Source organism: Pleurodeles waltl, chromosome 1_1 (assembly GCF_031143425.1).
Source record: "Pleurodeles waltl isolate 20211129_DDA chromosome 1_1, aPleWal1.hap1.20221129, whole genome shotgun sequence".
NCBI lineage: Eukaryota > Metazoa > Chordata > Amphibia > Caudata > Salamandridae > Pleurodeles > Pleurodeles waltl.
In genome coordinates, this window is record NC_090436.1 from 743,364,402 (window position 1) to 743,386,104 (window position 21,703).

General features: G+C 43.9%; 1 protein-coding gene across 11 annotated transcripts in view; it reads left to right on the forward strand.

Annotated features, from left to right (window-relative positions):
* Positions 1–21,703, forward strand: part of SEMA4D (semaphorin 4D) — a 498,348-nt gene that overhangs the window by 189,549 nt on the left and 287,096 nt on the right. For 8 of the 11 annotated variants that reach the window (XM_069227530.1, XM_069227533.1, XM_069227504.1 and 5 more), the window contains one exon: positions 19,315–19,394. The exons of the other annotated variants lie outside the window; for them this stretch is intronic. The gene's annotated coding sequence lies outside the window, so the exon portion shown is untranslated. The remainder of the gene's footprint in view (positions 1–19,314; positions 19,395–21,703) is intronic. 11 annotated transcript variants of the gene reach the window in all.

Here is a 21,703-nt window from a genome sequence, read left to right on the forward strand (position 1 = left end):
CTAGTTTCTCTTTCAAGTTTGCGTTTACGGGAAACTGTTTCTGTTTTTGGCACACAATAGTGTGGTGCAATCTTTCATGCACTACACCTCCCACCGTCTCTATCCACCCACTTAGCGCTTTTAGGTGATTGAGCGTTATCCCGAACATGGGGTGCTCGGGGGGGGGGGGGGGGGGGGGGGAGGAACTAGGTCTCGTACATTGGCTCCTCAGTTATCGTCTGTTAGTATAATCCTAGTTCAAAGCGCATGGTATGTCTCATGAATTCATCTGTCACATCGTCAAATAAAGTTTCTTTCCGCCGCACCTCCTCCACCTTCCCCTGACTAGTCTCCCTCGGTCTGATCCCTTGCGAACCTGTTTGTCACTGGCTGGTGCTTAGAAGTAGTTTCCCGCAGTGTTTGTGGGGCTGGGGTGCACCGCTTGCTGGAAATAACTTAGCTGGCGGGGGCGCGAGGACAGAACATGTGGTAGGAAAGGTTACAGCGACTAATTGCGGAACTGTCGTGTTTAACGACCTCGGTCGAGCAGAGTGAGTGCTGTTGATCTTAAGGCAGGCAAAGATCAAAGGCTTTCTAAACTGCTTGAAATACCTTCGGCCATCCGAAACTAAGCAAAGAAATAAAAGTATTTAGGTTCCTGGCCGGGAAGGGTGTGTGGTGCTTTTAACATATGGCGGGATGCTCAGACGCTCTCTTGAGCGTTCAGGAAGCTCGCCGCAGAGTGCTTGTGACTATGCCAGTTCACCCAGGGTCACTTGGTAATTTGAAGAGAGGCACGCCTCATCCCAGCACCCGATTGCAGAGTCATGGACCCCTAATCTCTCAATAATTGTACAGGCTATCTGAAGGTCGAAGAAGAGGCTAAAAGCCAATATTGTTGCAACCTATAGCCAGGCAACAAGAGTCTGGGACACAGAGGCAGGATTCATGTGGCGACGTCCGAGGTTTCAAAGAAGCAGACATGTCCATGCACACGGCTAGCAGGAGTAAAATTGGGATGAGGACATGGATGATAGCCGAATGTTATCAACCACTCGTTTGCTTTAGCAGAGAAACGAGCTGCTCCTAAATGATAATTATGTTATGTCCTTAGTGGATAATTAAATAATGTGAACATTGGCTAATGATGCCAATCCATTTTAAAGTCCATAGAAGGAAAGGAACGAAGCTAACAGCAGGAGGGAATTAGTAGAGCCTACGCGAACTGGTCTGTCATCTGAGAGGTGCCTGCATGCCAACGCAGTCACTATGAAAAGCTCACGCAAATTTATTAAAACAGAAGGCAGAATTCTTCATATATGTTAAAATATAATCCAAACACTTTGAGAAGCCCCGCATAAGTTTGAGCCTGTATGCTGTTAAATCTGCATATTTGCAGAAGACCACAAATAGTCTTGACGCCCCTCAGTTGTCGTCTGGCTGCGTGGTCTGTGAACACTCAGCCCCAGGTCATCTTCCTGGAGGCTTTAGCTTTAGACACAAAGCTAGGCTAGTTTAGTTCTACTTGTGTGCAACTGGCTTGTTTACCTAAATGTTCCTGGAAGAAGATTTATGGTGGATCCCCTCCCTCAACATCTGGAGTTCACATAGATATAGGCTGCATGCTTTGACTACTGCCATGAGGAAGAGGAGAAAATGTTTTACCTCTACGCAGTATAACCAATATTACAGAAACTTGTATCCAAGAGTGTCGTACCACACATGCTCAAAGAATTGTTTTGTCGTGTCAGTGCTTAAATGAGCTTTCCTACTACTAAGGGATTGCATTAGATGGAGGGTGACATCCACAGCTCTGGCCTATTTATTTACATATTCTTGTATGGTTACCAAAAATCACTTGTTTCAGTTTGGAAGATTGTGCATTTTCAGTCAGCCAACAAAATCCTCAGATGAAAGTGTTATTGTCAGTATTCCGATAAATGACCTAGGGCAAGGGAACAGTTCATGGCTGTTGTCAGCCTGATGCAGGGGCACGGCGCCTACCCGATTCATTAGTGTATACTTGGACGGAGAGCGAGTGAAAGGGCAGTTATCATTGAAATCACTTTTTCCAGGACTTCCTCAGGGGCCTGCACCAGCGTGGGCAAAGAGTTCTGTGTTAAAGTTGGGTGATTTCATGAAAGAGGGCTGCCTTATCCTCTGGCTGGGACCACCTTGCGTATGGGGTGTTATATGGTGAGCCACAGCTGTATCCAGGAAACATGCAATTACATTTTCCTTGGGTAACTAATAGTGTCATTGATTATACCTGCTTACATTATTGGTTGGACATGCTGCAAGTATAGTATGGCCACCGGGCTGGCAACAGTAATTGGGTGGCATTTTTTGATGTAAAAGATCCAGAGCCCCAATTTCTTGCAGATTCATTTCAGCCTCTTCATAGCAGGAGGGAAGTTAGGGGCGTTAGGGAAGTGATTGCATGTAACCAATTTCATACCATGGCTACCTGTTGACAGATCAAGCCCACATACCTTCTAGAGGAGGATAAGGACCTTACTAGTGTTTTCTGTGGCTACCTCATAAAGTGACTAATTTTGTGTGCACTGGTAGGACAACTGATTAATGTTTTAAAGACTTAAATTGTATTGTTTTTCTGGAGATTTGGATGTATGAAACCTGCACACCTTAAGTTATTTGCACATATAAAGTTTGTCCTCATTGAGGCTGACAGTACAGATTACATGGTATGATATTTCCCTACATAGACACGTTCATTTCATTGTTGAAGAGACCTTATCGGGATCCACATTTATTTTTTTCATGATCTTAACTAGTGCTAGCACCTTGTAGTAAGGGCTAGTAGGTCTGCTCAAAAGCAGCAGGTGTTGGGAAACAGTCGTGTTCGGCAGTATCTTCCAACTGTGCATGGGGTTCACTGCTATGAACTGGGTGCTGAATAAACATGTACAGAAGGCAAAGAACCAGGATGGGTCTCAAACCTGTACTTCTAAGGGACCTTGAGCTAGAGGCAAAAGTCTCTTGTGTGCCTTGCTTCTAGCTTCACCACCTCTACGCCCCCCTGCTCAAAAGGGCAAGACTATTACCTCCAAAATTGAGGCATGCAACAGCATGTCCTGTTCGAAGAGGGTGTTCCATAGCAAGGGACTGGAAGGGAAAGGAGAAGAACATGTGGATTACCTGGGTGACCCAGTGATCTGTTGTGAGCATCCCACTGCTGGTGGAAAAATAAAAGCCAAGTTCTAAGAATCCTTAAATTAGCTGAATGGAAAGCAATACTGGATCTTCATGACGTCTGTTTCCATCTCCTAATTGTTCCTGCTCAAAGACATTGCTGTTGGTTCATGGTGGGATCTAGCACTATCAGTTCATACTTCTACTGTTCGGGCTGGTCACTGCTCTGTACAGCCTTATAAATTATTGGTGGGAGTGGTAGATGCACTGTGATGGTCAGGACTCCCATCTGTTCCCATAATTGGATTTCTGGCTGGCTGGCTTGTGAAACCTGAATCCCTTGTTCTTGGCAGGAAACTCCTTCAGTGAATGTGGACTCTCCTCCATGATCACATCAAAAGTCTCACCTCTCTCCTACTCGCAAGCTGACCTTCATAGGAGTGATACTGGGTGCTACCCAAATAGGGACCTTTCCTACATCTCTGAGGACCTTTGATATTCAGGTGATGAGTCCTAGCTTTTTGAATTGAGCTCAGATTCTTGTTGCTTCTGTTTGGCCTCATAGCCTTGTGCACCCTGTTGTGGCCACAAAATGGGAATCTGGGCCTTTCGGGGGTGCATTTGGTCACAGTGGTTCCCTGCATCAAGGAAGTCTTAATGGCTCTGATGCCTATCTCATTGGCAGTTCACCTGAATCTACACTAATGTGTGAATGCTTGCAACCTTTTGGTGGTTGCCTATTTTGTCGTTCTATAGTCTGGGTTGGTGTAATCATATAGGCAAGATGACAGTGCAGGGCCTTAGATCCACTTTGGAGCAGTGACTGCACATAAACGTGCTTGAGCGGTGGGTGGTCCCCCGCGCCATGAAGGCATTTCTTTCTTCTATGTGGGAGGAGCAGCATTCAGATTCTGTTGTCCTGTGTTGCCCACATCCTTTAATAGAAAGGGTGGTGTGGGGTTGTAGATCATATGTCAGCAAGCCACTTTGCCGGTTGACATGCGCTCAATGTTGTGTATATTCTCAATGGCTGGCTCACCTAGCATCGTCTCACAATGCGAGTGTGGATACTCTGTTGTCTTTCACAGGAGGACTGCATTTAGGAGGTACACCCCAAAGTGACAGTGGGGATAGTCTCCAGATTGGAATTTCCAGTGGTGGAACTCTTGGCCATGACGTGTATGCGGTTTTTTGTACCATATAATTCCCCAAGGATGAGGAATTCATATAGCCTGACGCTCAGACCATATTGTTTGGGATCAAAGACCTAGGGACACATAGGCCCTTTTGTTGCCAGTTTACCGTACCACAGGACATTCTCTACAGTAAAAGTAACATTTATGTCCATATGTTAATGCTGTTGGAATTTGTATTTATGGTTCATTAATGCAAAGCCTTTATTATTAGGGTGAGCGCACGGTAAGGAAATGTAAGCTTGGACAGCACTACTGATAGTAGTTCTAGTATAAAAATGTGTACACTTTTGGAAAGTTGAACAATATGAGGCTTTGTATAATGCTCCCAGGATGCTCTTTGATTAGATGCAAATATTTGTCCAAGCTCGAAAGCAATATTGAGGATTCTTTGATATCAAAAAGACCATTAAAAATGCAATCAGGGGAAAATAAGCGTTTTGATAAGCGGCTGTGAAATATTAGGTACCATTTCTTTGAAGCATCATTTAGTAAAATGTGTTGATTGAAAAAAAAAATATATATATGTATATATATCTATATCTATGTAGCTATATATATCTATATCTATGTAGCTATATATATCTATATATATATCTATCTCCATAATGAAAAAATCGGTGTAACCAATTTCAACAAGGTTATGGGAAACATGACAAAACAGGCAGTAGGTTTGACATTGGTTGTCAGCCTTTTGGTTTTGCCAATGTGTGTCTTGTTTTAACATAGTTTTTGTAAACTTTTATTGTTGTGGTAGCTGCCAGACCCTCACTATTATAACAAACATTGGCAAAAGCAAAAATATTTTGTTTGGTCTCAAAAAGCACACAGAGCCACAGTAGTTTCTGGCATTGAACATACCTACTTTGTGTGCCCATATTCTCCTTGTGAAGGACCACAATGCTGTCACTCACAGTAAGGTCAGCCATAGATGGAGAGAGACAGAATTGTACTAAAAACGAAAGGTCTTGTTTGACGCCAGACCTAATTAGGGGCACAAGTCTTAAAGGAAGTCACAAAAGTGCACCCTTGATATATGTCCTTGCATTAGTGCAGATTTATGACTCATGAATTACCAATGATTTACAGAAGTAGGCCAGGATATTGTACTACTAGAAAATATTTGAGAACTATAGTTTAGCTCAAGCAAATATGAATGTCTAAATTTGCTCATGGAAAGAGTTTATAGGTTTGCTTTCCCTCCAATTACTTCTCTCCCCCTTCAAATTTCAGGAATACATTTACAAGCTTTCTCAGTATGGAAAACGATTCGATAAGAGCTGGTAAAAACCCCTAAAACAGGCCAGTTAGCAGGTTTGCACAGACTCAAAAAGGCATTTCAAACCTAGAACCACTGCTTACGGCTACCTACAGCCTCAGTATGTACATCTGTTGAAAGGTGGCAAAATAAGGTATTTGCTAGTATTCAAACCCTACTATAGTATGAGCCCTGGCATAATCAGAGAGGCTATTATCAGAGTCCTCATATAGTAAGATTGCTGCCATAATTTGTCGCAGCACTACATGGCACCAAAGGGACAAGTTGATTTTGTTACAGGACGAGAACATTTGTGAAGCAGCTTGTTCCCATGGAGAAGCAGATATTTTATTACATTCCACATCCCTGTTCCCTCTTAGTGATTCTCTGCAGAAATACCTTCAATTCAACTGGTCATAACTTGCTGTACATGTTTTCATTGATCTCGCTACAGCCAACAGTAATACAGCAGGTATAGGATTATTGAGTAGCATCTGATTTTGATTTCCCCTAACTGGGCTTTGAGAATGGTACCCCAGTTTTATGGCACTTAGCACTTGGCTGCCCTTTCCATGCTCTGCAAGCTTTCTTTCATAGAAGGATGGGAAGGACCTCCACATTAGCCTCCATAGTTTGCAGCTGCAGGTGTGGAGATTGAGTGGTATTCGTGTTTTTGCCTGACCTGATGAAGGTGCAGGCATCATCTTGGTGACCAGAAAGCCTGCTAATAAACCCATCTACACAGATCGATGGACTAAGTTTAAGTTATGCAAGTTGGAACACATCATCCTCTTTAAATCTTGGGTTTCTGGTGACTTGTGATTTGCACTATGCCTTGCACAACAGGGTCCTGCGGTAGCTAGTTAAGGGCTCTCTGACTCGCTCTGCCTTCATGCATCTGCCTGATCAACCTTTCCTTTCTATAAGGTTTGCTCTGTTTCTCTTATGCAGTTTATGTTCCTCCATGAGTTCTGAATCCTGTTTTGACTTGCGTACGAGCAGCCATGCTTGAGCCAATGCACAATTGCTCAGTTCAGCTCCTTACCTTGATGACAATGTTATTAATGTCAGTAACTTTTGCTTGTAGTCTTTCTTGGAGGACCGAAGTCCTACCCAATAAGTTGTTTCTTTGCACCTACTCCTACTTTTTATCCATGGTGGTTTCTGCGTTCCCTGTGGCACTTCCATCTTTGCAACTTTCTTCCTTCCTCTGCACCAAACAAGGAGCAGAAGCAACTGCGTAGGCTCGACCGACAGTCTGTGTCCTACAACCTCAATCATACTCCTCAAGACCGAGTAGATAATCAGCCTTTCTTGACTACACCAGAGTGTAGAAAGTAAGGTGGTGACCAAGCACTATGTTTCACCAACCTGTATCAAGATGCCCACGTCAAGAAATCCCTGCAAAGGGTGTTTGTGCCCACTTTCCTAGAGTCATGCCTGCCTCCACAGCTCTCTCCAGAAAAATGCCAGTTGGACATCTGCTGGGCGAGTGTATGGACATCTTTACATATCTTTTGCCAAACCCTTCTGCCTCATGTCTCTGGCATGCAGTAGTGGATACTGTGCCCAAGCTCTGTTGCACTGTCCGTGATCTCTCATTTCATCTCTACACAGTTTGGGTATGCCTAGTGAATGGGTACATTTCAAGGAAATCACAAAGCAACCACATCTGAGAGACATACGGAACTAGTCCACTTTCAAGAACTACAGTAAACCGCACAATGTTGAAAGATCTAGAACTTCTAGTGTGCATTGTGCTACTCCCTATAGCCACTTTTTACCCCATTTTAGTGTGCATTTCTATCTTGCTACCTTTGTGAAGCGTACCCATTCGACAATAAATATCTAATTAAGACGTGCATGAATTCACCTATCAAATAGCAAATTACTTAAGTGCAAAATGGGTCAAAGGCACCAGAACACTTAACAATAAATATGCCCACCAGCATGAATACTCAATATTAACGAGATAGCATTTCGAATACAACGTTAACACTTAGTTTGAGGACACATGAAACCTACAGTTGGCACCTTCCACCTCAAGAGACAAAAGGAAATGTGTTTACCATCTGAAAACCGTCTGCTGAACTAAAGACTGACGAGTTACTTTCGGGTAAAAGGCTTTATAGACCAGATAACTGAACCTAAAAATATTCTAGCTGCTACTGGTGAAGTGGCCAAAAACAGGAGTTTAATTCATTCATGGTGTGCCCACCACCAACCACTTGTGACATCAAATGTAACACTTTTTTTTTTTTTTTAATAAGAGTTACCACAAGAAAAGAGTTACTGCATTAAAAAACACAAATAGCACTAAAGGCCAGACAACAATTCATTTCTCGTATCTCGATGTAAAGCTTGAAGGCAAGAACGAGCCAAAACATTTTGAATATAGCACTAAAAGTGGATTAATTCAAATATTAGCCAATTCCACAGGCTAGTTCTTTAAAGTCCTATAAAGCAGATTCAAGGTGAATTGGTCGCCTATTACCAGATCTTCTGTGAAATCTTAAATATCTTCTCCCCCCACAAAATCTATGCATTTTGGAAAACCGAGTTTAGGAAGGAGACCGCAACCATTACTGTCCACTGCTGAATGTGTAGGCAGAGAGCATCATGAAAGGCAGGAGGATGCTGGATAGGAATCTGATAATGAAAGGAAGCAGGGTGGGTGGGGAACTGAACCCACAATACTGGGAGTTAGGAGCAGAGGAGCAAGGTATTAATACATCAAGAGTTAGAAAGTTGTGTGGAAGTTCAAGTAGATCTACTCAAGCTGTTATCCAGGTATTCTGCAATTAAAATTGGCTTACTAGTTATGAACCACAAACATCCAGTTAACATACACTGCAGTAGGAGAGACAACTAGGAGCCATTTCCAGCTCCTCCCTTCACACTCAAGAGGCTCAAGAAGGTCTTCAAATAGCTCCCGGCTAACACTGTCAAAAATGCCACCCAAACCCTCATCACCAGCAAGCTGGACTACGATAAGGCACTCTATGTAGGCATCGAGACTCAACTGACAAGAAGACTTTAGACCATACACATTGAGCGGTTTACTGCTGTTCTTGAAAATTGACTAGTTCCTGATGTCTCAGATACGTTTGCTTTGGCTATACCTAGTGAATGGGTACATTTCGAGGATATCACAAACTGTTTTTTTATTTAATTTTTTTATTGGTTTCGACCAGCGCAGCAAGATTTTAGAAAAGAAGGTAACAAAAAAATGGATTGCCAAAGAGTTCCTCGCCTTGAGCATAGCCACACGTGAGATTATGCTCCATGTTCACCACAAGTACTAGAGATCATTGCCTTAATTGTTTTTACTTCAGTTACATTCAATTCTGTACTTGTGTGTACTCCTACTCCCCTACCACTCCCTTCTTGTGGTGTTGCTGCAATCTCTCCTATGAGAACCTAGCAGGTGGAACTCTGAATAATAAAGGGAATTACACGAGGGTGGTGAAAAATACGACTTTTTCACCATTCTCTTTGGAAACGAGAATTTAGGGACTAGTTAATGCTCACTAAATGAACACCTGTACAATAGTAGCAAAGATGCACATGAGCATCCCTGCTGAGTAACGTCCTCTGTTAGCTATTCCTGAGAGCCTTTATGAACGCCTGTATGAAATACAGTAATAAATGCATGCACACCTTACACTGAGTGTTCGTTTGCATAAATACTGATACAGGATCCAGACAATGGACACGCACAGAGTGAAGGCTTAATATGCACTCAGACCACCATCGCTAACAAGGCAGGAAACTGGCTTGCATCTCATCGCATCCAACACACTAAACAAATACACATCCTTGCAACATTTAAAAAGCAGTATTCTCCTCTGTTCTCAGCCAATCCTTATTTAAAACTGACCAAGTTCTGAGAGACCCCTCAATGACCCATGTCCATTCGTATCATATTTTCTTTGCTACTAATTGTGGTCAAGTCTTGTGGATCCCAGTTGACCCGCCTTAGCTGTTCCAAAAATGCAATCTTGACTCTGCATCCTCTGCACTGGAGAGGACTTCACAACTTTTGGACACATGCCATGAAAACCATGTTACAATTAAAAAGTCTTTTTTATTGCTGCTTCTAAAGAAACCCCAACGTCACCCACCTCTTGAACTTCATCACTCGCAAAATATGCAGTTTTCCTCACACTAGTATGAATTGTCCTGTAGCTAGAAAAATCGGCGAGGTTTTCTGTGCCTTTGCGTTGAAGCTTGCTAATAAAGCCTGTTGCTAATGTGTGCATGCCTACAGTCTTTGTGGTGTTAGCCTTTGACTTCCTGAATTCCACAACGATTATGTGAAGAGCATTGGATTTAGAACTGTTGACTATTATGATCTGTTGGATTTTCTGATAGTTTCTTGGGATGACATAGACTGTGGTCTTAAATGCAGTTTGTCTGCACATTCTTTGACTTTCTTCCATGGATTGTCCACTTCTTTGTTATTTGCCTTACAAAGGCCTTTAGTTAGTTTTTGACTGTCCTGAGGTTATAAGGTTTGCCAGAGGATTCTGTTATTGTGGCATTTACCAGAGTGTTGAATAGTCAAAAAAGGCGACAGGGTATGGGGAATAGTTCCCTTCAGGAAGGAATTTAGGTCTTTAGAGCGTATGTTCTCCAGTGTCTTGTGTGGCTTTGTGTTTGGATGTGGGTGAAGCGTGGGTTTAGAGTTGTAGAGAAAGCAGATGGCTCAGTGATCTATATAAGTGCCCAGATGTGTGCATAAAAATATTCACTAAAAAGTGAAAATGTTATACTTAGGTGTTGAAAAGAGATGAGATCTAATATTTAAAAACTAAGTTTAAAAAAAACGTTCAATTCGGCCCAGGAGATAGGGTCCTGGGTCCTCTTTAAGACTTGGACCACGCACCCTCCTCCCACAAAAACAGTAAAGTGACCCAGTAGATGGGGTGGGGTGGGACACTGAGGCTATGGGAGGGGGTCCACATGCCTCCCTCCCTTAAAATCAGAAATTCTGCCCTGGGCAGCGGGGTCCCCTGGGCCTTATAAAGCCTTGAAGGAGGGAGGTGGGGGGGAGGAGGGTCACATACCCCCTTCTCCTAAATATGTTGACTGTGAAGGATGGTGTTCCTGGGGCCTCCAGAAGGCTCTGAAGGGGGACAGTATGCCCTCCCCAAAACCATATATCGCCGCAACCTCCCAGGCGCTGGCCCACTCTGGGAGGGTTATCTTTAAAAGGCATAGGACGCTACATCCCCCTCCCCCAAAGGAGGACCACGGTCCAGTGTTTAGCAAACCTCACTGTTTAGGTCTGGGACAATTCTGGCTTGTCAGATCAGGTGTTGAATATCTATGCAGAGGTTGTAGTGTTCGTCAAACTATTGGAAGTGAGCTGAGGAATGCTTCTGTGAATGCTGGGTTGGTGGAGGAAGTCTGTGGTGCATCAGGAAGGTGAATACTGCAATGTTGGACAATGTACATCTTTCCCATAGCGACTTACATGCCTCAACCGCACCCTGAGAAATGTATGGGGTACATATGGCATGCTTGTAAAGTTTGCCCATTTGTCTTCTAATTTTCTTTGTGTGGTAGTGTTCTGCATGTTGATCTTAAGTCCTGCTGCTATGGTCTCTTTAGGGAGTGCCATGACCCATTCTAATTGAATTTCTGTAATGAAGGTAAGGATAATGCTAGAGTTGGAGATGGCTTCAAATATGTGGTAACCGTTCTAATTCCTGAATTGTGAATTGATGAGGATCCTATTGGGTGGGTTGAATGAGCAGGGCCCTGGGAAGGCTGGTTCAAATAGAGTGGCAGTGTAGAGCATAGCGGTAGAAAGGAAGAATTAGGTGGTCGGTGTGGATGGGTCTGACATCCTCAAAAGGCATTAGGATGGATTTACCTGGATTAAATTGTAGAGCTCTGGAGGTGGAGGACAGAATGTCCTGAGGTGAACATGACCAGTTTTCAATAAACTGCGTACTAGAACTTGCATAGCCATCCCTGATGGCCTGTATTTAAAGTGTTGTTAAATAAATTCCGGGACTTCATTACCCAAGACTCCCTTAATCTTTTTTTTATTTTTTTTATTTTTTTTATTTCTCGTTTGGAAACTAGCACACCTTTACTTGGCTGGAGTGGTGCGTTCTCGCTTATTCGCTTTGAAGGTTGTTTTGGCAACTCGATTCTGCACTTCTAAAGGGCTTTCCAGATATCAAGCTGTAAGACAAGAGTACATAAGCGTTGGTGTTTTTGGGTAGAAAAGAAGGGGTATTTTCTAGATCGCCAGTAAATTGCATTAAGTTAAAGGGCCTTGTTGAGGGACGACGAAGAGATTCAGTACAAGATCATCCCGTTGCTTCTGATGAAAGCTGGTCGGTGTTTATGAAACAAGCAGAGGAGAGGTACGGGGGTGCATGTGAGACAGCTGGAACGTTAATAAGCACCTGTACCTTCTCTGGCTGCTTGCAGGAGGCAGCGCATGGGCAGGAACGTTACTTACAGAAAACAAAACTTGTTACAGAAGCTCCATGTAATTGGTGCTTTTAACCCCGTAATCATATTTTACTGCTACAAGTTTGTAATTCCCGAGCTCTAAAAACTCCCAAGTCCTACCATTAACCAGCTCGTTTGCTTCCGTTTTATGGACTTGAAGGGTTAAAGGTCCAAGTGACTCTGTAGACTTCAAACCTGTGCATGTGTGTTAACACGGTCACTCGTTTTACTAGTATTCCACTGCAGCAGATGTGGCAGTAAAAGACCTAGACAGTGGGCTTTGCCACACAAGCAGGACGCAGCCAGGTAGTCCTGCATCGTGTGATGCCTTCTGATAGCACTTAAGGACAGCCCATGGAAATCTACCACTTCTGTGGGCACACATTTAAAGGCTTTCTGAATGCTCTAAATTCATTTTTACGTCTCTAAAGAGCACGATGTGCGTTTTTTTAGCAGTCCAAATAGTGTAAATATTGGACATGTATACCTTAATGGTATTGCACGTATATAATAAAAAATCATAGCTGCTTGACTTTTGAACGAAACCCTAATTCCCAATGACGTGGTATCCTTGTCTGTAGCCATTTGTATGAACTGTTGCTGTGTGCAGATCACTTCATACTTGTAAGCAAGAGAGTAGCCAGAAAATGAAATTGTCCCCACTTATAGTTAAACCTCTGACAGAGTGAAGCAATTAAACGCGACCCTTCTTAGAATTGTTCCATTCACCCATACTTCTAACCATCTATACATTAATTCGCTGATGCTTCCATCCACTCTCCATCCTTGTATCCTCTTTCACCTTTCCATCCATTCCTTGACTTCATCTATCCTTTTTACTTATTCAATCATGCTTCCACCAGTCCATGCATCCAATGGTCATTGTATCTGTCCATCTATCCATGTACTTTCGTTCGTCCTTAGTCACCCATCCACATATCATCAATTTATTCTTCCTTTCAGCCATTCTTCCTTACATATCCGCAACCCTCCATCGCCCCTCCGGGCTTTGTTCTTCTTACATTTAGTGCCTTCCTTTCACTCTTCCTTGGGACAAAACTGGTCCTGGATTGCTTGTATTCTGGCTCAGGGAAGGCCTGGCGGTTCGGACTGCACTGTTCCCATTGGAGCAGGGTCAAGACTGATTTGCATATGGCTATGTCCAAACTGAGGTGCCATGGTGGGCAAAATAAAGATGGACTGGGATGCAACACGGAGTAATGCCAGTGGCTGAAATTAATTGAAGCATTCCACCCACCACTTTTTTTGTGTTCTTTAGTGTACATGTTAACACTGGCTCGGCTCCATATTCCAGTACAGTCCCTGAACATGAGCAGTGGGCATGGAGAGGTGTGTGCGTGCGTGTAGAGGTGGTGTCGGTACACAACACTGAATTGGGGATGGCCTTGCCATGTCTGAGTGGATCAGAAACCTGCTCGAAGACCTGAGCTACATGGCAGTGGTGAGCCTGGAGGGCCATGCCCAAACACCAGGAAATTCCAGCACGAGATCCAGCACCTGAAGAGATGCCCAAACTGCGGGTTAAGCTCTTGAAGGAATCCTGTATCCCAGAGCTTCTATTTTTTTTATTTCTATCCTGGGAATTGGAGATGATCACTGTTAAGATGGTCAAGGTAGAGCATCAACCAGCCAAAGGTTGGCAGGCATGGCCCCCACAGGTGATACTTCATTGGGGTATGTAGGGTTTTCACAATCAAAAGAGGACTACAACAATGGTAGGTGAATAGATCTAAGGAGCCATATTGTCTCGGTCTTGAGTTACATGACCTGAGTGAGTAGGCATTATTTACAGCTCTTGAAAGGACAACTTCTGACCATTGGGTAAAGCATACTTCACTTTGATTTCTTTCCTGGCTGCATGCCAAGGACGACAACAAGGTACATATGTTTTTTTAATCTCTGCGCTGCAAGGGAATACTTGATTTTGATGATATCAAGTGGAAGAAAGCTACCTTGAACTATTTGGAATGATTTGAGGAGAGAGGGGAGAGATTTGCTTAAAAGCAGATTTTTCCTTCAATCACTCTAACCCCCACAACCTCCTAATTGAGCATGATTCTTTAGACTGTTGGCACTTGTCGAGGTTTGGGTATTTTTCTAGGTGATTAATATTTACCCACCATAAAGCTCTTCAGTGTCTCATCAGGGGTCGTAAGAGCTATATCTGATACAGAGTTCTTGTTGCAGATTCCTTACCTTAGAATTTCTCCCAGGTATCAGACTGGATGCAGAGATTTTTCTTTGAGCAGTACCCTTGCGCGCCGTAAGGTGTTATTGGTTGACTCCGTGTTAATCGTTGGCATTGTGGTCGTACATAGGTGCTGCCTCGGCGTGGTGACGTCAGTTCTTTTCTTTCTGCGCCACGCATTGATCCGGAGAGAGCTATCCTGGTCATTTTTTGACCAATTCTAACACTTTTGTTGATTTTTTTTAATTTTTTTTGGGGGGGTCTTTTTTTGGTGCGTCGAGGATGTCCCCCAAGATCTGGTTCAAACCATGCAAGGGACTGTCAACGCATGAGGTCGGTGATGGATCCGCACCGGGTTTGTTTGTGGGGATTGGAGCATGACCATGACCCAAAGTCTTGCTCAGAGTGCCTGGCCATGCATCAGAAGGCTTTGAAGGCACGGTCCCTAAAGCTCATGTCGGCCCGGCACTCTACTCCGCATCGCTCCCGGTCTCCCTTGAGGGCAAAGTCTTGATTCCGCTCCCCTTGGAGACTGCCCCTTCAGCCATGCCTCCATCTTACGGCCTCTTACCAGAGGATTATCTGGCAAGTCTCTGCGAGGAAGTTGCAGCTATCTTGGCCAAGGGAGCCATGGAGAGGGTCCCTACGCCAGAAGTAGGTTGTGGTTTTTATTGCGCTTCTTTCTGGTGCCCAGAAAGGACAGGGGCTTAAGTCCTATCATAGACCTTCGGGCCCTCAATCTCTTCCTCAAGAAGGAGAAAGTTCAAAATGCTAACTCTGGCTCAGATCCTGTCTGCCTTGGGCCCAGGAGACTGGATGGTAGTGTTGGACTTGCAGGATGCTTACTTCCACATACCAGTCTTGCCTGCCCACAGATGCCACTTTCGATTTGTGGTAGGTCACGAGCACTTTCAATTTACCGTGCTTCCCTTCAGCCTTACCAGCTCTCCTCGAGTGTTCACAAAAGTGATGGCGGTGGTTGCAGCTCATCTGCGCAGGTTAGGGGTTTCAGTTTTCTACCTTGACTACTGGCTGTTGAAGGCGAATACGCCCCAGAGAGTCACCTCCCACTTTCAGACTACAACAAACCTTCTGCTCCCACGTGGGTTCACTATAAACATGCAGAAGTCACTTCATCTGTTCTTTTTACTCATTCCCACTGACGCTCCCTTTCATCAGAGTTGTTCTGAACACAGTGCAGTTTAGGGCCTATCCTCCCAAAAAGTGAGTCTATGATATTCAGGCTATGATTCCGATGTTTCAGCCTGGGTTTCGGTGAGACTGACTCTGAGGCTGCTGAGCCTCATGGCCCGTCCTGCTGGTGACACATGCTAGATGGCATATGCGGGCTCTGCAGTGGGACTTGAAATTCCAGTGGGTGCGACATCAGGGGAATCTCTCCAACATGGTCCAGATTTCGGAGGGGACTGCGAAAGATCTGCAGTGGGTAGATTTTGAATCAGGATTGGGTCAACTGCAGATACCTCCCCCTTCCCGAAAAAGATCTTACAGTAGTGACAGATGCGTCACTCTGTGGGATGGGGTGGCCGCATGGGAGAGGCAGAGATCAGAGGTGCTTGGTCTCTGGCGGAGTCTGGACTCAACATCAATTTTCTGGAGCTCCGGGCGATCAGGCTTGCATTAAAAGCATTCCTTTCCTCTCTCAAAGGGAAAGTGGTACAGGTGTTAATGGACAAAACTACTGCCATGTGGTCCTGCAACAAACCAGGCTGAGTGGGGTACTGGACCCTTTGTCAAGAAGCTCTGTCTCTCTGGATTTGGCTGGCACATCAGGGCATTATACTGTGGTTCAACATCTGGTGGGCTCTCTGAATGGCAGAGCAGACGAACTCGGCCGTTGATGCATAGTCGATCACGAATGGTATCTCCATCCAGAGGTGACGCAAGGTCTCTTTCTGCAGTGGGGAGAGCCTTGGTTAGATCTCGATGTTTCAGCCCGCGCAATGTCAGCTGTTTCGCACGTTTGAGTTTCCAAAGCAGCACTTGCTCAGCTATGCTTTTCGTCTCGAGTGTAACTCAGGCCTCCTTTACAACCTTCCCGCCTATACCACTTCTGTCCAGAGTTCTGAAGAAGATCAAGAACAACTGGGCCCAAGTAATCCATGTGGCCCTGGATTGGACATGGAGAGTATGGTATCCAGAGCTACTGAGCATGGCCACAGATCCTCCAATCAGACTGCCCCTTCGGGAGGATCTTCTGTCGCAGCAACCGGGGACGGTCTTCCACCCAAATCTGTCCAATCTTCACCTTCTTGCTTGGAGATTGAGCAGTGGCAGTTGACAGCTTTTGACCTTCTGTCCGAAGTCTGTGACGTTGTCTTGGCAGCTAGACGTCCTCCCACCAAAACTGGATTTGCCTGTCGTTGGCATACATTTGTGGCATGGTGTACCAACAAGTCTGTTGATCCCCTCTCTGTTCCTCTCTCTGAGGTTCTTTTGTTCATCCTTTCTTTAGCCAGGCAGGGTTTGACTTTGGGCACCCTTAAAGGTTACTTATCGGCTATCTCAGCCTTTCTTAGATTGCCAGACCAACCTTCCCTTTTCAAATCTCATGTTGTTGGTAGATTCCTTAAGGGACTTACCCATTTAGTTTCTCCCACTCTGTTTACTGTGCCCCAGTGGGACCTCAATCGGGTCCTCACGTACTTGATGTGTGCTCCTTTTGGTCCATTACACAATTGTCCCTTGCAGCTTCTTACTCTCAAAACTCTATTTCTTGTTGCCATCACCTCTGCTCAGAGTGAGTGAGCTTCAAGCTCTTTCTCCTAAACCCCCATTTTTGTCTGTTCACCCTGGCAAAGTGGTGCTTCGTACAAGGGCCTCCTTCCTTCCCAAGTTTGTTACGACTTTTCATATAGGCCAAGCCATCACTTTTCCTACTCTTTACGCCCCCCACATCCTTCTCATGGAGAGGAGAGACTCCACTGTCTGGATCCAAAAAGAGCATTGGCATTTTACCTCAGTTGTACTAAAGGTTTCCAGGTGGATGATCAACTCTTTGGGTATATGGGTGCGAAGAAAGGGAAAGTGGTGCAGAAGCGTACTATCTCACGATGGGTACTACTTTGCATCAAACTGTGTTACGCTTTGGCAAAGAAGCAACCAGCTGCTGGCTTGCGTGCCCACTCCACAAGAGCAAATGCTGCTTCCACAGTGTTAGCACACAGAGTTCCTGACCTGGATATCTGCCAGGCACCAACGTGGGCATTGGTGTACACGGTCACAAGACATTACTGCCTGGACAGTCAGGTCCGCAGAGACGGCTACTTTGGTCGTTATGTCCTGCAAGACTCTTTAGTATGATCTTGGCTCACAGCCCACCACTGACAATGGTATTGCCTGGTAATCTATTCTGAAGTACAGAATCTGCCACTAGACGTCTCTATCAGATGAACAAGTTACTTACCTTCGGTAACGATTTATCTGGTAGAGACATATTCTAGTTGCAAATTCCTTACTGACCCACCCGTCCTTCCCACTTGCTAACTGATTTCTGGGTACAGGGATTCCCTTTTCAGGGTCTTAGCTCTGGCACACTATTTTCAGTGTTCTTCATGGCTCTGCGTTTTGGCGTAGAAAGTTATGAAAAGAAACTGACGTCATTGCATCGAGGTGGCACCTGTGTATGACCCCCGACGTCATCACGGTGACCACAATACCAACGACGAACGCGGAGTTGACCGACGCCATCTGCAAGGGTTCTGCTCAAAGGAAAATATCCAGATCAAGTCTGACACCTGGGGGAAATTCTGTGGTAAGGAATCTGCAACTAGAATGTCTCTACCAGATAAATCGTTACCGAAGGTAAGTAACTTGTTCATTAATGCAGCTACAATACAGTATAATTGTAGTGTTTTTAATAGTCACATTTGCCTTTAAACTATATGTGAAATGTTCGTGCATTTATAGAGATTACAAAATGTCTTATTTTTTCTAATAATCCTCTGTTTGGTCTTTCATCATTAAAAAAAAAGTAACGATTTCAAGAAGAACGCTAGAAGTCCTTTCAGATTGCGGCCTTGTCTTAGGTGTGTAGTGAGCTAAATTCACTTTGATTGTACATTGGACAACTAGCGTGTCTGCTTTGAAGTGGCCAGTTTTTACGTTTTGTGTGGAGGACAGACCTAGATTTGCTATTTCCCCTCTCCCTTTATAAAGCCCTGAAACTTCTTGTGGTGAAAAAAAGTAGTTTGTGGTTAGCTTCGAATAGTGTCCAATGAGAAATAACTCAATACCTAAGGCAAATTCTGCCGTGAAAACCATTTTAGTGATTGTGTGCTCATATACAGATAGCATGGCAATGTCAGTATGTCAAAGTTAGCTTCTTTAAAAAAAATAAAAAAAATCCTTTATTTGGATGCAAATGATGCCACCCAAGTAAACGGTGCTAAAACTTAATATTTTTGCTGGAATTTGCACGCGCAGGACCTCGTTGTTCTAGAATGCAGTGTCTTCCACTCTTCTCTACTGAAGTTACACCACAGCATGCTTTCAGTGTGAAACAAGGCAATATGGCTTGGCTTCCATTCTTATGGCAAACTATCCCTCGTAGTCCAATCCATTTGAATTATGGAGTTGCAGTTCATTTCAGTGCTGCCAGGTAGCATGTAATTGATTGAAGTGTGGTGATGCCATTCGATAAAAAATAATTGTCTAAAGCAGGTTAATACATTTCTGCAGCAATCGCAGTGTCTCTCTCCGCCCCATCTGTCTTCCCTGTCACCTCCAAATACAACGGTTCCCCAGCATTCTGCAAAGTACCTCTCGACCCGGAATTTCGGCATTACTGTTGCATTGCTGTAAACGAGTTCAAGGGTGTGGAATGTTGCTACGTTCGTTTGACATTTAACCCACACTTCATTTTAGGTCCTGCATAAACTAGCTTCTTAAAATTGCTGCTCCGTGGGTGACAGTGCGCAGAAACAGCACAGCCATTAGTGACGCGCTGTGTGAAAGGCTCTTCTTCGCGCTCTAGTGGTGTGCGTCAGCCGTTTGTTCTGACCGCTGTCTTTTGCGTCTTCTTTCAGGTGAGTTGGTTGTGAAGAACCCCGCAGGTGAAAAGAACACATTTTGCCACTAGATATGAACTTGTGACTCGTACCTTCAGGTAGGTTGCATCAGCTCAATTAATGCTTCAAACATGAACCGTTTCGAATACAGTTTGAATTGTTATATCGCCCGAATTCAAATTTTTCTCACAGTAATGTTTTCCAGGAGTTGAAATTAATTCTGGACTACGTCCGTTTTCCATGCATGTGTGTTTAAAAAACAAAGGAAGACATGCAAAGGAAGTGGTTTTTTTCTTCAGTTTGTATATATTAAATGAGCGCATGTGCAGGCATGAAAGGGTTCTTGGCAACAGGCAGTAGAAGCTGGGAGGCGTGTGATGTGGCCTCTTTGTTTCTGTAGTGCTGGTTGGTGACGGCGCGCTATTCTTCTGCTGCGGTTGATAAATGACCTGTTGGGGGGAGGGGAGAAGGCAGATGCGAGGGAATGACCTTACAATGGGACGTCTCTGATTGGAAGGTTTTCAAATACTGAACTTGTGGGCCGCCAATGACTCTGCGGTCTACAACTTATCCCTGCTTCGAAGTTCAGGAACTTGTCTCAAATAGAAACGTCACTGTTTAATAATTCATTGTCCAGCTTGTCAAGAGGTCTAGCATGCGCTGTAGAAGCCGTTTACACCCCTCAAAAGTGCGGGGATAGTTCTCGAAACACTCCACTCCTTGAAGGGGATCCTTGACTTGTGCTTTATTTTCGGTACCATCTTTCTGTTTCTGTTAATCTAGGAACCCACTATTGGGTAAATACGATTCGCAGAACGAAGGTGGCACCATAAATAAAAGAGTCATTGACAGTCAGGCTGCCTATTGCTTTTACAGCCTGAGCTCTACAAATTAATATCGGACAAAATGTAAAGTTGTCAGGGCCACATAATTGGTGCAAACAGAACTTAATATTCTTTAGAGTGTAAATCAGCTGATGAAAACTACAAGGCCTGATCCTTTGGGTGTGATAGTGGTAAGATACCTCAGGTGGTTAATACACTGGGGAGTTCTGTGTGTAACCTCTGACAGCAGGTTTAAGTCTTAAAACAGATACAATGAGTAATGTGTCTACTTCAGAACATTGTGCACCACATAGAGTAGTGGGTTAGCAAGTTTGTTGCCGATAGCCTCGTGTAACCTGCAGGTCAATTATAACCCTGGTAAAATAGCTCAGGGAGTTGTGATAGCTGCAGACAATGTCTGTAACCTGCTGCTTTAAAACACGAATGAATGTGGAGATATAGAAACACGTTTCATATTTTTTTCGACGAGATGTCCGCTGCGAGGTCAGGGCATAATGTATGTTGATTAGCTGGAACTTCGCCAGCTGCCTCCTTAAGTGTGACGTGGATTCCCTTCGATAGACAGGCGTCTGCAGCACACAAAGAAATTGCTAGAGAAGTATCCCAGCAATCGGTTTAAATAAGCCAACAAGCAGGCCTACAAGAATAATTAGATGCTGCATTTGAAACATTCCTAAGGACCCCTCAGAGATTGACATGTTTAACAACCCTCTCAAAACAATCTTTAGAAGATTGTGCATAAACACTATCATATTCTTATCACGTACTCTGTACAGTATGTCAAGCAGTAGGGGCGTGGAATTCCTATAGACCGACACCCAGTACATATTTTTCAGGGTCATGGAGAACAAGTTTTCATGTTTATTTTGTTCTTGGGATAAGTAGGCCCAACCCCTTACAGCACAAACCAATTGGCTACCAGTACACAGTACTACATAATGGATCAGGGAATGACGTTCTTTGCAGTTAAGGTAATATTTGTACCAACATGTTAATGCTGTTCCAACTTGTATTTGTGGTTCATTAATATTAGTGTGAGCCCTCTAAGAAAATGTTGTAAGCTCGGACTGCACTACAGACAGTGGTTCTAGTATAAAAATGTGTGCAAACACATTTGAAAAGTTTAACAATATGAGACTACTTATAATGCTCCCAGTATGCTCTGGTTTGATGCAGATATTTTTCAGAAGCTGGAAAGCAGAGTTTGGTGACCCTTGCTTTCAAAATAAAATCTTCACAAAAATGCAACTAGGAAAAATATTTTGCTGAACTACTGGGAAACATAGGTGCCATTTATTTGAAGCATCATTCAGTAAAATGTGTTGATGCATGCTAGTATTTCATAATGGGAAAAATCAGTGTACCCAGTTCCAACAAGATTATAGGAAACATGAAAATAAGCAAGCATTGGCAAAGCCAATAGGTCTGACATTGGTGGTCAAGCTTTAATTTTGCCAATTTGTGTCTTGTTTTAATGATTTTTGTATAACTTTATTGTGGGAGCTAAGATGCCCTCACAATCATAACAAACATTGGCAAAAAGCAAAATTATTTTTGGTCTC